The sequence below is a fragment of the Protopterus annectens genome, chromosome 4.part0, assembly GCF_019279795.1.
Source record: "Protopterus annectens isolate FY-2018-M chromosome 4.part0, PAN1.0, whole genome shotgun sequence".
Taxonomy (NCBI): Eukaryota; Metazoa; Chordata; order Ceratodontiformes; family Protopteridae; genus Protopterus; species Protopterus annectens.
Window position 1 is genome coordinate 1084262638 of NC_056733.1, and position 12628 is coordinate 1084275265.

General features: G+C 42.5%; 1 protein-coding gene across 2 annotated transcripts in view; it reads left to right on the forward strand.

The window, feature by feature from the left end:
* Positions 1 to 12628, forward strand: part of HARS1 (histidyl-tRNA synthetase 1) — an 824052-nt gene that overhangs the window by 62834 nt on the left and 748590 nt on the right. The window lies entirely within an intron of this gene.

Consider the following 12628-nt stretch of genomic DNA (forward strand, 5'->3'; position numbering starts at 1 on the left):
TTCCTGTTATTCGATTGCTTTGTCTTGCAGGAATGAGACTGAATACAAAACGCTTGAGTAGGTAAAAACAGCAATATCTGGGTTAACTTTCTCATAACTGAAAGCTTGAGACAGTGTACTGTTATATATAGGCGGTACTTGCAACAGAAGCAAAGTAAAAAGGCTAAATGTGGAATCTTAAGTTAAATAAGTACTTGTACTTTTTGCAACTGCAAGAACTAAGAGTAGAGAAGAAACCAGCATAAATATGTAAATAGGTGAGGTAAAAGATTAATGGTGCATGTGGCGAGGGGGTAGAATGATAAATGGTGAGGGCTTGAAACAGGGGGTTGGGTTTGTCTTTGGGAGTACTGGGGTTTTATGTAACTTAGTATATTACGCGTTCTCCATGAGCTGAAGGAAAAGCAGTGAAATTACACTACGGGGGGGGGGTGTTAAGATGGCTCAAGGTATCAGTGTAATGTATTTTTGTTGAAGCATTTACAAATAGCCACCTTCTGGATATATTTTAACTCTTCCCTAAAAGTATTGTAGGAATTATTTATTTGTATTTGTTTATTTAGCATTTGTTGACCGGGAAAGTCCAACTAGGACAGAGCCTATTTTCAGAGGAGAGCCGGGGAGAAATGCTCCAGACGGATGTTTTTGGAATGTGGGAGGAAACCGGAGTACCTGGAGAAACCCACGTGAATGCAGGGAGGACATGCAGACTCTGCACAGAAGTCACCTCAGCCTAGAATCCAACCAGAGAACCTCTTGTTGTGAGGCAATAATGTTAATCTCTGCACCACTGCGCTGTCCAGTTACTGTTCTGTGTTGCTCCAGGGAGGTATTCCCAGAATATGTGGGCCAGGATAGAGAAGCTGCTGTCAGTGCTTGGTAGGATGAAAAGAGAAGGAGTGCTGGTGCTTTAAGAGAAAAGGTTGTAGTTGTACTGATTATTTGTAGTTGGCACACAAAGTGGTGAAATCTTTCTTCTGTAATGAGTTTGCAAAAGTGGGAACCCAGTGTGATGCCCCTGTACTAGCCTGGTAATCAAGGAGCCTCAGTCTTCACCACTGGCAACAGTGGGAAACGTAAACACACAGTATAGTGCAATTTCCCTTAAGAGCACGCAGAGATCATAGTCAGTGTGAGGCTGGTTCCTCCCTCTTTGTCCAGATCCCCAATAAGACTCCCCACTGGCACAGCTATAGGGTTGAGATTTTAGCTGAGTGGCCAAACCAGTATCCCCAGTACTCTCTCTGTCCAACCAGTGCTTTGTGTCCCTGCCCTAGTAGCTGACACACACTGTTGGAGATTTGATTTATACACACACACACACACACACACACACACACACACACACACACACACATGGGGAAGGCTGGTACAGGTTTACTAGCTATGCCTCCTTCTGCCCAGACTGTAAGGTAGTTCCAACTACCATCAGCCAACTCTCATCAGCTACTTTAAGGCCCTTAACAAAGGGTTTCCGATTTGCTGTGTAATGGTACTAATAATCCAAATGGTAGTCTGACCAAGAGCAGGGCTATTTAGGAGTGGCCTGTACAGTGTCACCAAATAGATTTGCAAGTATCCTAAGAGCTAAACTATCTCTAAACAGACCAGCCACCCTTGAAAGGTTTAAATATATTTAATAATAAATAATAAAAGAACAAGACAATACTCAATAAGTAATCGGTTACATCAGAGTTCAAAATCACAGAAAATATTTAAAACATTGCAGGACAGTCTCAAATAAATAAAGAAAACCTCTAAGCACTTTACTATATCCCTATCTGAACCAAAAAAATTTGCTATGCCCTAAAATCTTACTTATAGCAAGGCAAGTGCAGAGGGTGGTGATGAGTGGATATTGTCAGGTCAAAGACAAATGCAAAATGCCCTTGTTTCTCTCTGAGAGTTCTTAATTTGATATCAAATATTACTTCTGGGTTAGCTTGGATGACATCACATTTTGTCACCTGACTTTAGTTCCCAAGCTAAGTCCCCAGTGTCAGAAACTATCATCATTTTAACATCTCCCTATGAAAAATACATATCTCTCAGATCTCTGCAACTGCTGGAAGACAGAAAACAATAAAACATTTACAAAACAGGTCAGGGAGTCCCCTAGTGTAGACATCATGTTTCCTGTTGACTGAAAATGAAAGATAACTGTTGTAGCACAATCTTAAAACAAAGTTAATTTAAACAATGTTCTTGAAGTTTTGCAAGTTAACCCTCTGTGTTCTAGTTTCCATTGTTAAAATGTATACATTTACACAGTTACAACAGTTTATATACTTTTCTCTTCTATGCCAGCAGGGCATGCTGTGGTTACATTTTAGCTCAGTACAGAACATGCATTTCTAACACGGTTGTAGCACAAGCATCTTACATGAAGCATGTTGGCATTCACAAATGACACATAACAACTTACAAAATTCCAGATAGCTGGGCTGGCAGTATTTCCCTTTGTCACACCCAGTAGTAGATCTGCAGCTAACTATTTTTTATTTTCAAACCATTTAACCTTTTTTGTTGAGACATGCCTGTGGTACTAATGTCTTGGAGGTGGGGTTATGAATCTGCAGGTTTTATTTACGGTGACTTGTAAGGAGGTAATGGAGACTGATACAATAAGGAGGAAACCATACATGACTTGGGTCATAAGTATTCATCTGCCTATCAGTCTGTCTTCCTAGGGATAGGATATTGGACATTTTCCAGGCCCAGAGGAGAATGTTGTTTTTATTTTGTAATAGCAATGTAATGCTGGAGGTTTAGCCTTTAAGCCAGCTAGAGGCCAGTTACAGAATAGATGTATTGTTTCATTGGACACATCATGAGTGATATCATTTTGCCAGCTAGAGTGAAATTTGGGAGTTTTTAAGATGTTTCAAATAACATGGCCTTTTTAGTTCAGGATTAGTTAATTTTGCCATCTAAGAGTTTAGATTTGATTAGGTCTGCATTAACAGCTTTTTAATTCCCTGTAGAGGTGGTCTGACCTATAGATACTTTATGCAGATGCAGGTTTATCATTAAGGAGGGGAGTGTCATAGCTGAGTTTATTGATAAATGCTGAGAATAGCATGGAGGATAGAGCTGATCCATGACATGTTCCTTTATTGATGGTTGAAGAGGCTGTCTCTTTTTTGTTAAGTATTTTAAACAACCTGTGGCTTTTTTGTTATTTAAAAGAGCATGTGAGAGTAGGGTTTGGTTTACTAAATTTCATGTCACAGTGAGGTCAATAAAGGTTGTTTATGTTGGTTCACTTTTATCGATGTTTAGAAATATGCCATATTTTATGTTTCAGGTTAATGTCACAGTACTTCTACCTGCTCAAAATCCATATTTTGGTGTGACAAAAATTGTAGTGGTCACTGTGAGTAGAAAGCAGGTTAAAATGAGTTTTTCAAGGATCTTACCCAGGTGAAATAAAACTGATACGCATCTAAAGTCTTGCGATTGCTGCCAGGTTTGGAATAACGAGAGATAGTTTGATTGAAGTTAGTTTCCACTCTGAAAGATATTGGGCCGGATTCACGAAGGCTTGCACGGAGTCTAAGAGTAGAGTATGACTCCATGCAGCCAACATGTCCGCTGAGCTATCCAGGAAGAGCAGGTAGAGGCGTGTAACAGAGCTCCTTAAACTAGTCCTACACGGACAGGGCTTGGATATGCAAATTACCTCAGTTGCAGACAAAAGCTATGCAAATGAGGTAAATTTGCGATCCAGGAAACCTGAACCTGTCAGATTTGCAGAAATGTACTCAGTTGATAACTGAGTACGGTTCTGCAAATAACAAAACTGAGCCGTGACAGCTGCAAAAAAAGCATGTATTTACAGGAGGAAGCATGCCAATGGCCAAAAATACGGCCATTGGCAATGGGAAGTGATGCAAAATAGAAATAAAATAACTTTTTTTTTTCATCCCGATCTCCGGGGTTTAACCGTAGTGCAGCATCAATGCGCTGCACCCTAAAAACCAGAAAATTAATAATTAAGATCCACAAATATGGATTTTATAGCTAAAATGAATTTACAATGCAAGTGAATGGCAGGCTGAAGACAACATGGCCACCGAGTAGAGGTTGCTAAGGGGGGAAGCTCAGTCTAAGAGATGTAACCAAGCATTAGTTGGCAATCCTATGTAAATGAGGGTTAGGATAATGAATCGCAAGTTTACATAGGAAATGAGCACAGTCAGTGAAGTGTAGGAGTAAGATGAGGGGAATAACAGAGTAGAAGATAGGTGACATCACAAGGGGGTTATGTATGAAAGGAGTGAAGCTCATTGGAGCAAAGTGTCATGTGTCAGCCGACAATTACATGTTATTGAAAGAGGTGTGTCAACAGGTAGGCCAGGTAAAGTCAAGAAATGGAAGGTGTATGCTGTGGATAACACCAAAGTTTCTTGCTGAGCATGCATGCCTGTGTGTGCGCGCCAGTAAACCCAAGTAAGACAGTGTGCACGCGTGTAAGCTTGAGTAAGCATATGTAAGGCTGTGTAAACAGTTGTAAGCGCGTTTGCGCTGGTGTGCGCATGTTTTAACAAGAATAAGCAGGTTTTAGTCCTTGTAAGCATGTGCGTGCGCGTGTTAGTTGCTGTGCGTGCGTTTGCGCTTGTGTGCGCTGCGCTCCCCCCTGAGGAAACAGAAAGGAAAAAGGAAGCACATCAAATAGTAGGGAAGTTACCGGGGAGTACTAGCAGAGCTAGCAGGTGAAAACAATCAGAATCAGGCAATTACCCAGGCAGAACACTAGCCCAGCCCAGCACTTAAAACACTGCAAACAACAGTCCATTATGTTTCTCTCAAGAGACACTGCAACACTGCAGTAAGCTAATAGCAGTGAAAACTGAAAAAGCTGTACTGAGGCAAAAAATGTTAGGGGCTGCCATTGCTGTTATAAGGCGACATATGCAACATGCTGAGGGTGGTGATGATGCAAATGCTGCTGGACAACCCACAGTGAGGAGACGGAGAAGAGTGAACAGGCCCAGGGTAACCTACCAGGGGCTACATGAGCTGGAGATAGTGGAGCGCTATAGAGTGGACAGAGACCTCTTGCAGAAAATTGTTGAGATGTGCAGGCCATGCCTCACACACAGAACCAACAGAGGGGAACCCATCCCAGTGGAAACTAAGGTATGTGTTGGCCTAAGCATATTAGCAACAGGTACCTTCCAGAGACCAACTGGTGATATGATGGGAATATCACAGGCATCAGCATCCAGGGTACTGCACCAGTTCCTGGATGCCATGTCAGATCATGTATACTTCCCCAATTCCCGTGAGGTATTGGCCAGTAATATGCGTCTCTTCCAGCAAATAGCGGAATACCCTGAGGTAGTGGGTGCAATAGACTGCACGCACATACGCATCAAAGCACCAGCCGGTGAGTGGGGTAGGGTCTGTCAGCCGCAAGGGCTTCCCCTCCATCAACTGCCAGGTCGTGTGTGATGCCCAGGGCATAATACTGAATGTGTGTGCTGGCTGCCTTGGAAGCTACCATGATTCCCATATCTGGCATCTGATGCAGCTGTACCAGACATTTGCCAATGGGGACATCCCACATGGACACCTAGTGGGGGATGCTGGCTATGCACTGGAGCCGTGGCTGATGACACCCATCAGAAACACACACACACACCTGAACAGGAACTCCATAATGAGCACACGTGCAAACACGAAATGTAATTGAGCGTGTGTTTGGGCTGCTCAAGTCACGGTTCCAGTGCCTGGACACATCTGGTGGAGCCTTGCAGTACTCACCAGCTACATGTACCCAAATTGTCATGGTATGTGCTATGCTACATAATATGATCCTGTGAAAACAGCTGCAGCAGGACCAGCATAGGCCTGGGCCAAACAGCCCCCCACCATTGCCAGGGCCATCACAGGCAGGGCGTGACTTGGAGGAGGAACAACCTGAGCCTGCCCCAGTAGGCAGAAGGAGGCGTGCCCAGTATGCTTTGGCCTTGGCAAAGAGGCAACGCATAGCACATACACTGGCTCAGTAGGAACTCTGGAAATGATACCTCTCTTTGACCCACACATATACTAAAAGGGATGTCTATGTTGATGTTGACACTATCTGCAGTCAAACATGTATAGGGAGTGTAGTATGTGCATCCGACATAGGCAGCCTTGCATCAACACCTGAGGCATGATAGCCATGTGTTAAGCAATATAAAGCAGTGCTAAACAGCATTTACCACCATGTAGTATATGTAAACCAAATCGCACACACCAACTAGTACAAATGTGGTCAATGTTGAGTAATATTGGCCAACGTCCAGCAATGATGGTTAATATTGAGCAATGTTGGACAAGCTGGGTCTAAGTAGGGCATAGCTGAACAAAAGCCAACATGCTCATAGCTGCTCTACTGGCCCTTAAGCAGTCTGGTCTGCTCAGTATGAAAATATAAGCGGTGATGGTCCTCGAACCCAGGATACTGTGCACTATAGTCATAGTACTGAACCACTAAACCATGACAGTATTGCAGTGGTTAACCTGTATGATGAAATGTTAAGTCTATGCAAAGTATTCCATGGAAACCCTGCAGGCACAGCATAATCCCTGTCGAGTTATGACACAAAGGTGAGTCCTGCAGTAAGAATAGAACCTGACTTTCAACACACACACAGTAGAAATGTTAATATTGTACATGCACACATACATCAATAAATGTAGTGGACCTCGGACAGCAATGTACTGGAAGGTTACACTGGGCATGCTCACACACTTGAATACATGAGACAAATGTCAGGCAACAGAACACTGACAGTCTGAACTGGGCATGCTCACATACTTAGGCCATGTTGGAGTACAGCAGTGGGCCACACATATCAGGCAGTTGCATGTGTTAACCCATGAACCTCTCACTATCCAGCAATCTGCCCTGTGCACACACTTATATGACAACAGACACGTTTATAATATATAGTGGAACCCTGTCATAATCAAATATGTTCCGCAGATACCTAAGCAGTTCATAGAAAGTGGGAAAGCAAAGATGATAAAAACCTGCAAACAGTATCAGCAATAAATATTGTGCATCATGAACATTTTCATAGGTTCAGAGGTTGAGTCTAGGCTGTCTGCCCTAGGGCATGTTCAAGCATAGCCATAGTGTGTTTGGCTGCTGCAACCCAGTCAAATCCAAACACTGTGCCCGTGAATAGTAGGTCACACAAGATAGCCCATTTACATTTAGTGTATTGTGCCTCTGTCTAGCAGGGACCCAGAAGATATCCCATGGGTACACATAAGATCACCCATCCACTTGTCAAGATGTCACCTGTAGGTGGTCAGTGGGTGGCTCTGCTTATGCAAAGCTAGGACTACACTCTGCAGTGAGTGGAGCCTTACAGATTATTTATTTATTTTTATTTATTTATTTTTTTATTTTACATTTGTTGACCGGGCTAGTCTAGCTGGACATAATATCTGTTTTCAGTAGAGGCCCGGGGAGAAAAGCTCCAGTACAGGCAATAAACAATGATTTATCACATAAAGCATAATATGAGTAAACAATACAAGGTAGGAAGAAAAATAAGTTTCAACACAAAACAAATACTAAAAATAGGAGATAAACTTATACTACATACTACTAAATTAGACTTATAAAACAGTAACAATAACACAAGAAGAAGTTACACAGACAGAAAAAAAGGTTACTGGTAAAGCCTAGTTCTTAGATATGACTCTCAAACTCTTGAAAGTTTTAGTGAGGAGCTCAGTAAGGGGGATAGGGGGGGAGAACTAGGTGAGTGAGGACATGATTTCAGTCGGGATTTGCACACGGACATATCCATTTTGTTTTGAGATGTTCTTTAATGTGTTTTTTGAAAAGAGAGGTAGAGTTTTGATTAGTTATTTCTTGAGGGAGTTGATTCCAGATTTTACCTATGGAGTTTGCAAGTAATGAATCCCCAGCTTTATTATATGATTTAGTTAGAGATACTAGGAGTTTATTAGCAGAACGGAGTGTGGCTAGGTTTTTATATGGTATAATCAGTTTTGTAAGGCTAGGGGTGACATCAGGGTAGTAAAGGGTCTTATGAATGATGAGTAGTTGTTGATAGAGTAAGTGGTTATTTAGCTCTAACCAATCTAGATGTTTGAGGTTAAGACAATGGTGAGTTCTTAGGGAGTAGCAGTAATGAATCTGGCTATGCTATTGTAGCAGATAGAGAGTTTGGTAATGTTATTTTGGATAAGTTAGTATAGATAGGTGAGGCATAAGAGAGGGTGGAGATCAGGTGTGTCTGTGCAATGGTTTTTCTAGCTTCTGGGGTAAGAAAGGGTTTAATTCTGTAGAGTGTCCCAATTTTTTTGTTGACAGTTTTAATAGTGGTGTTAATGTGTTCATCGTAATTGAGATGGTTATCAATAGTTACACCTAGCAGTCGAGTGGTCTTATCAGGGTTTATACTGGTTGCATTATTTGAGGAGATAGTAAAGAGAGGTGTGGGAGATTTATGAGTAGGAGTAAAGAGAAGAAGTTTAGTTTTTTTGGGGTTAAGGAGGAGGCAGTGTTGCAAAAACCAATTTTCAACATATTGGAAGACTGTTTGGGTGAGGGACTGGAGGGAGGGAATATTTTTAGCAGTGCAGATTAGCGTTGAGTCATCAGCATATTGAATGCAGGTGGCTTGTGGTATATACAGATGCAGGTCATTGATAAATAAGGAAAAAAGAAGGGGACCTAGGATTGATCCTTGTGGAACACCAATATTTACTGAGAGTAAGGAAGATAGGTTGTTCTCCCAAAGGACTGCTTGTTGCCTGTTATGGAGATAGCTCCTAAACCACTGTAGAGAGTGTGGGCTGAGAGAATAAAGGTTTAGTTTGTCAAGAAGTATATTGTGGTTAACCATATCAAAGGCTTTTGAAAGATCTATGAAAAGTGCTGAGGAGAAACAATTATTGTTCCTATTATTGTTTATGGAGTCAGAGAAGGAAAGGAGGGCAGTTGTAGTACTGTGGAATGGTCTAAAACCATGTTGACAGTTAGCTAGAAGTTTGTTTTGAAGAAGGTAGTTAAGCATTTGTTTGTGAACACATCTTTCCATAATCTTGGCTAATGGGGAAAGTAAGGCAATAGGGCGAAAATTTGAAAGTTCAGTTGATGAGCCTCCTTTATGTAGGGGAATTATATGAGAGATTTTCCATAAGGTGGGGATTGTTCCTTCAGTGATAGTCCTATTTATCAGTATAGATACAGGATAATTGATAGCTTTAGCAGCTATTTGTAGGTATTCAGATGGGAGTTGGTCAGCAGATGGGGTGCAAGGTTTGAGTTTCTTAAGAAGCTTATAAATAAGAGATGTAGCAACGGGTTGAATTTGAAAGTTCTTAGATGAGGGTAGAGAGGTATTTGGTAAGGATGCAGTCAGTGTCGGTAATGAGTTAGCTAGGGATTGAATGGCTTCTGTAAAATACTTATTAAAGGCATCAGGGATCTGTGTAGCATTGTTGGGGTGAAAGCCTGTAGGGGTAGGAGTAGGTGAATGTCCTGGTTTAAGAAGTTTATTAATGCTTGTCCAGAATTTTTGAGGGGTGTTTTGACTACTTTGTTGAAGGTGAAGATAATATTCCTTTTTATCTCTAACAGTATCTTTTTTGGTGGCATTTCTTAATTGTTTGAAGAGGAGATGATCAGATGGACATCTACTAGCTCTCCATTTGGCCCAGATTTTATTTCTAAGGATCATTTTTTCTTTTGTTTGCTTAGATAGCCATGGAGCAGATTTGGATCTTATTCTAGTAGAGTGAAAAGGGGCATGATGATCAAGGATTTGAAGAAAGTTTGTATTAAAGTAGGTCACTGCTTTATTAAGTTCAAGGTGAGTTAGTGGTGACCAGTCACAAGCTTGCAATTCTGTAAGGAAGTAATCAGGGTTAAAGAACTTTTTTGAGCGGGATGTTCTTAGTTTATGAGTATGTGGAATATTCACTTTTTGTCTTATGACATATGTAAGCATATGGTCACTGATACAATCAGGAAGGGTTCCTGGGGTGTAACTGCTGGGGTGGTTATTAATAAGTATCCAGTCAAGAGTTGTTTCTTTTCTATTTTGCTTATGGATTCTAGTAGGAGTTGTTATTAATTGCGAGAACCCATAGAGATTAATATGGTTAGTTGGGTGTTGGTTTGAACAGGTTATCCAGTCAATGTTAAAAGTCACCAAGTATTATGGTTTCTTGGGGTTGCTGGTTGGAAATTGAACTGAGTAAGTTTTCTAGAGTGGGTAAATAGAGTGGGTAGATAATAATCTGTCCCCCCAGCATGTCCTATCAATATCTGTGCTGAGGTATATGTCCCTGGAGTGTGCAGCTCCAAGGGAGTTGGATATCCTGAGGTGGAGCATGTCCATTAATTCTGGGTCAGATATTGCCTTAAACTACAGGCACACAAAACATCTGTGTAGGTGGTAAGTGACTGAGTAAAGCTGGAGTTACTGTATTTGAACTGTGCAGGGCATCCGTGTGAGTCCCTACATCTGCTTGATGAGTAACATTTGTGGCCATTACAGTTGCTGCAGGTGTCTGGTAAGATACAACCCAAATGTGGCATGGTAACCAAGCATGGTTGTGATGAGTATAGGGGCACAATGACTACACATGATCAACATGTGAAACCATTTGGGATATGGTGGGCTATGTAGAAGTACTGTCTAACCACTTTGGCAATGTGATTGTCAAAGGCGAGAGTACGAACAGGTTGTGTCCCCAAACCTGTAACAACTACTATCGTATGTAATGGATTGCTACCTATGTGATAATGTGTGGGCATGTTGTCATTCTCAAAGGGGATGACTATGCAACTAATGGCATGTAACCGTAGGCCATGGCTCAGGCACCAGTCATCCTATCTCTGTGAGACCCTGTATGAGTATGCATGTGCCAGCTGGAGAGTTGATTATGGTACCCAGTTTGCAGTCATCTGCGAACATGGGCAGCCATATCCCTCCTGTGATAGCCTGTACATCACACAAATATATAGTGAACAAGAGGGGTCCCAGGACTGAGCCTTGTGGGATGCCATGTGTAACTGGTGTATAGTCAGACATGGCACTTGCAACACTGAGCATGTGGGTGCTATCCCTGATCCAGGTAGCAATCCATCGTGTGAGATATGTGTCGATATTGATGCCAGTGAGCCTATGCATAATGGTCATGTGGGGTATTCTGTTGAAGGGTTGTGCAAGGTCCAGGCAGGCTGTGTGGGCAACCGTCCCAACACTGATGTACCTGGTAACTGTTTAAAGAATACAAACAGGTCCAACAGGCAAGATCTACCCACAACAATGCTGTAATGTGTAGGACCCATTGTCTGTAGGTTTCCCATGGCTATATGTGCATGAGTCCCATTACAATACACTCCATAGCTTTGCAGAAAAGGCTAGTTAGCCCTATAGGCCAATATTGTCTGTGGTCTGTTATGGCAGTATTCAGTGGAGTGGGAAAACTATCGCTGTACGCCATTCCATGGGTACAAATCCTGCAGTAACCCTGGTATCGAACAGTGATGTAATGTGAGTGTAACGTCTGTCATGAAGGCTGTGTACAACACAGGCCGGGACACTGTCGGATCCCATTGATGCTGTGTTGTCCGCTGTGGGGAGGGCAGCACTCACCTGTTTATTCGTGATGTCAGGGAGGTTACACTCTGTTAGGATGGACAGCACCTCCTTAGGGGGGATGGGGGGAGACATCTGCATTGAACCTGTTTGCCAGGATGTTGGCAATGTCTGTGGGTTCAGGGTATGTTCAGTCAGTATGCAGTAACACACAGCATATCAGTGAGTGTCCAGCCAGGTACCTGAATTAACTGAAGAAGGCCTTGTGAGTGTCCAATGTGTCTGGTGCAATTGTCCGTTAGAAGTGGGCCTGACATAAATACGCGAGTGATTGTAGCTGTCTGCTAGTACAGATCACAGATGCCTTCCCTGTCTGGGATTGTGCTCTATCATGTAGTAGCTTCCTCCTTTTGTTGTATAGCATATTAATGGCCGGGGTCCACCAGACAGGTCCCCTGCTATTGGAGGAGTGAGTCCAGGTGTTATTTTGGATAGCATGATCCATGCAGTCCACTAGGTGTCCATAGACTGTGTATGTAAAGGATTCAGCAGTCTGAGCCATACTTACCACTGACCCAGGATCTCTGAAGGATACCACCGTGGTATGGAGAAGTGTGACGTTTGCTTTTGGGAAGTTCACCAAGATTACCCAGGATGAGTGTGGGGACGGGATATGGATGTCCAGTGAGATAAAGTATGTTCTGTCCTTACCAATGAGGGGTGTATCGCAGGTGTGGAACATAGCGTCCCCATGTTGGTGATGATCATGTTCAATATGTTGTCCCATCTTGTGGGTGTGGTGACCGGTTGTGCCATAGCATATGAGTTTACAAATTGTAGCAACTGTTGGGCGAGGGTGTTTGGGCCTGAGTACTATCCCCAGTCAATGTGTGTGTATTTGACGTCACCCAATATAATGGTGTTTGGGGAGACCGTCATATTGTCCAGTGTTCCCCAGAAAGACGAGTGTGGTTGCTGAGTTTGTGAGTGTGGTCTGTAGCAGGCAACAAACCAAAAGGCAGATTTGCACAATGTTAGGT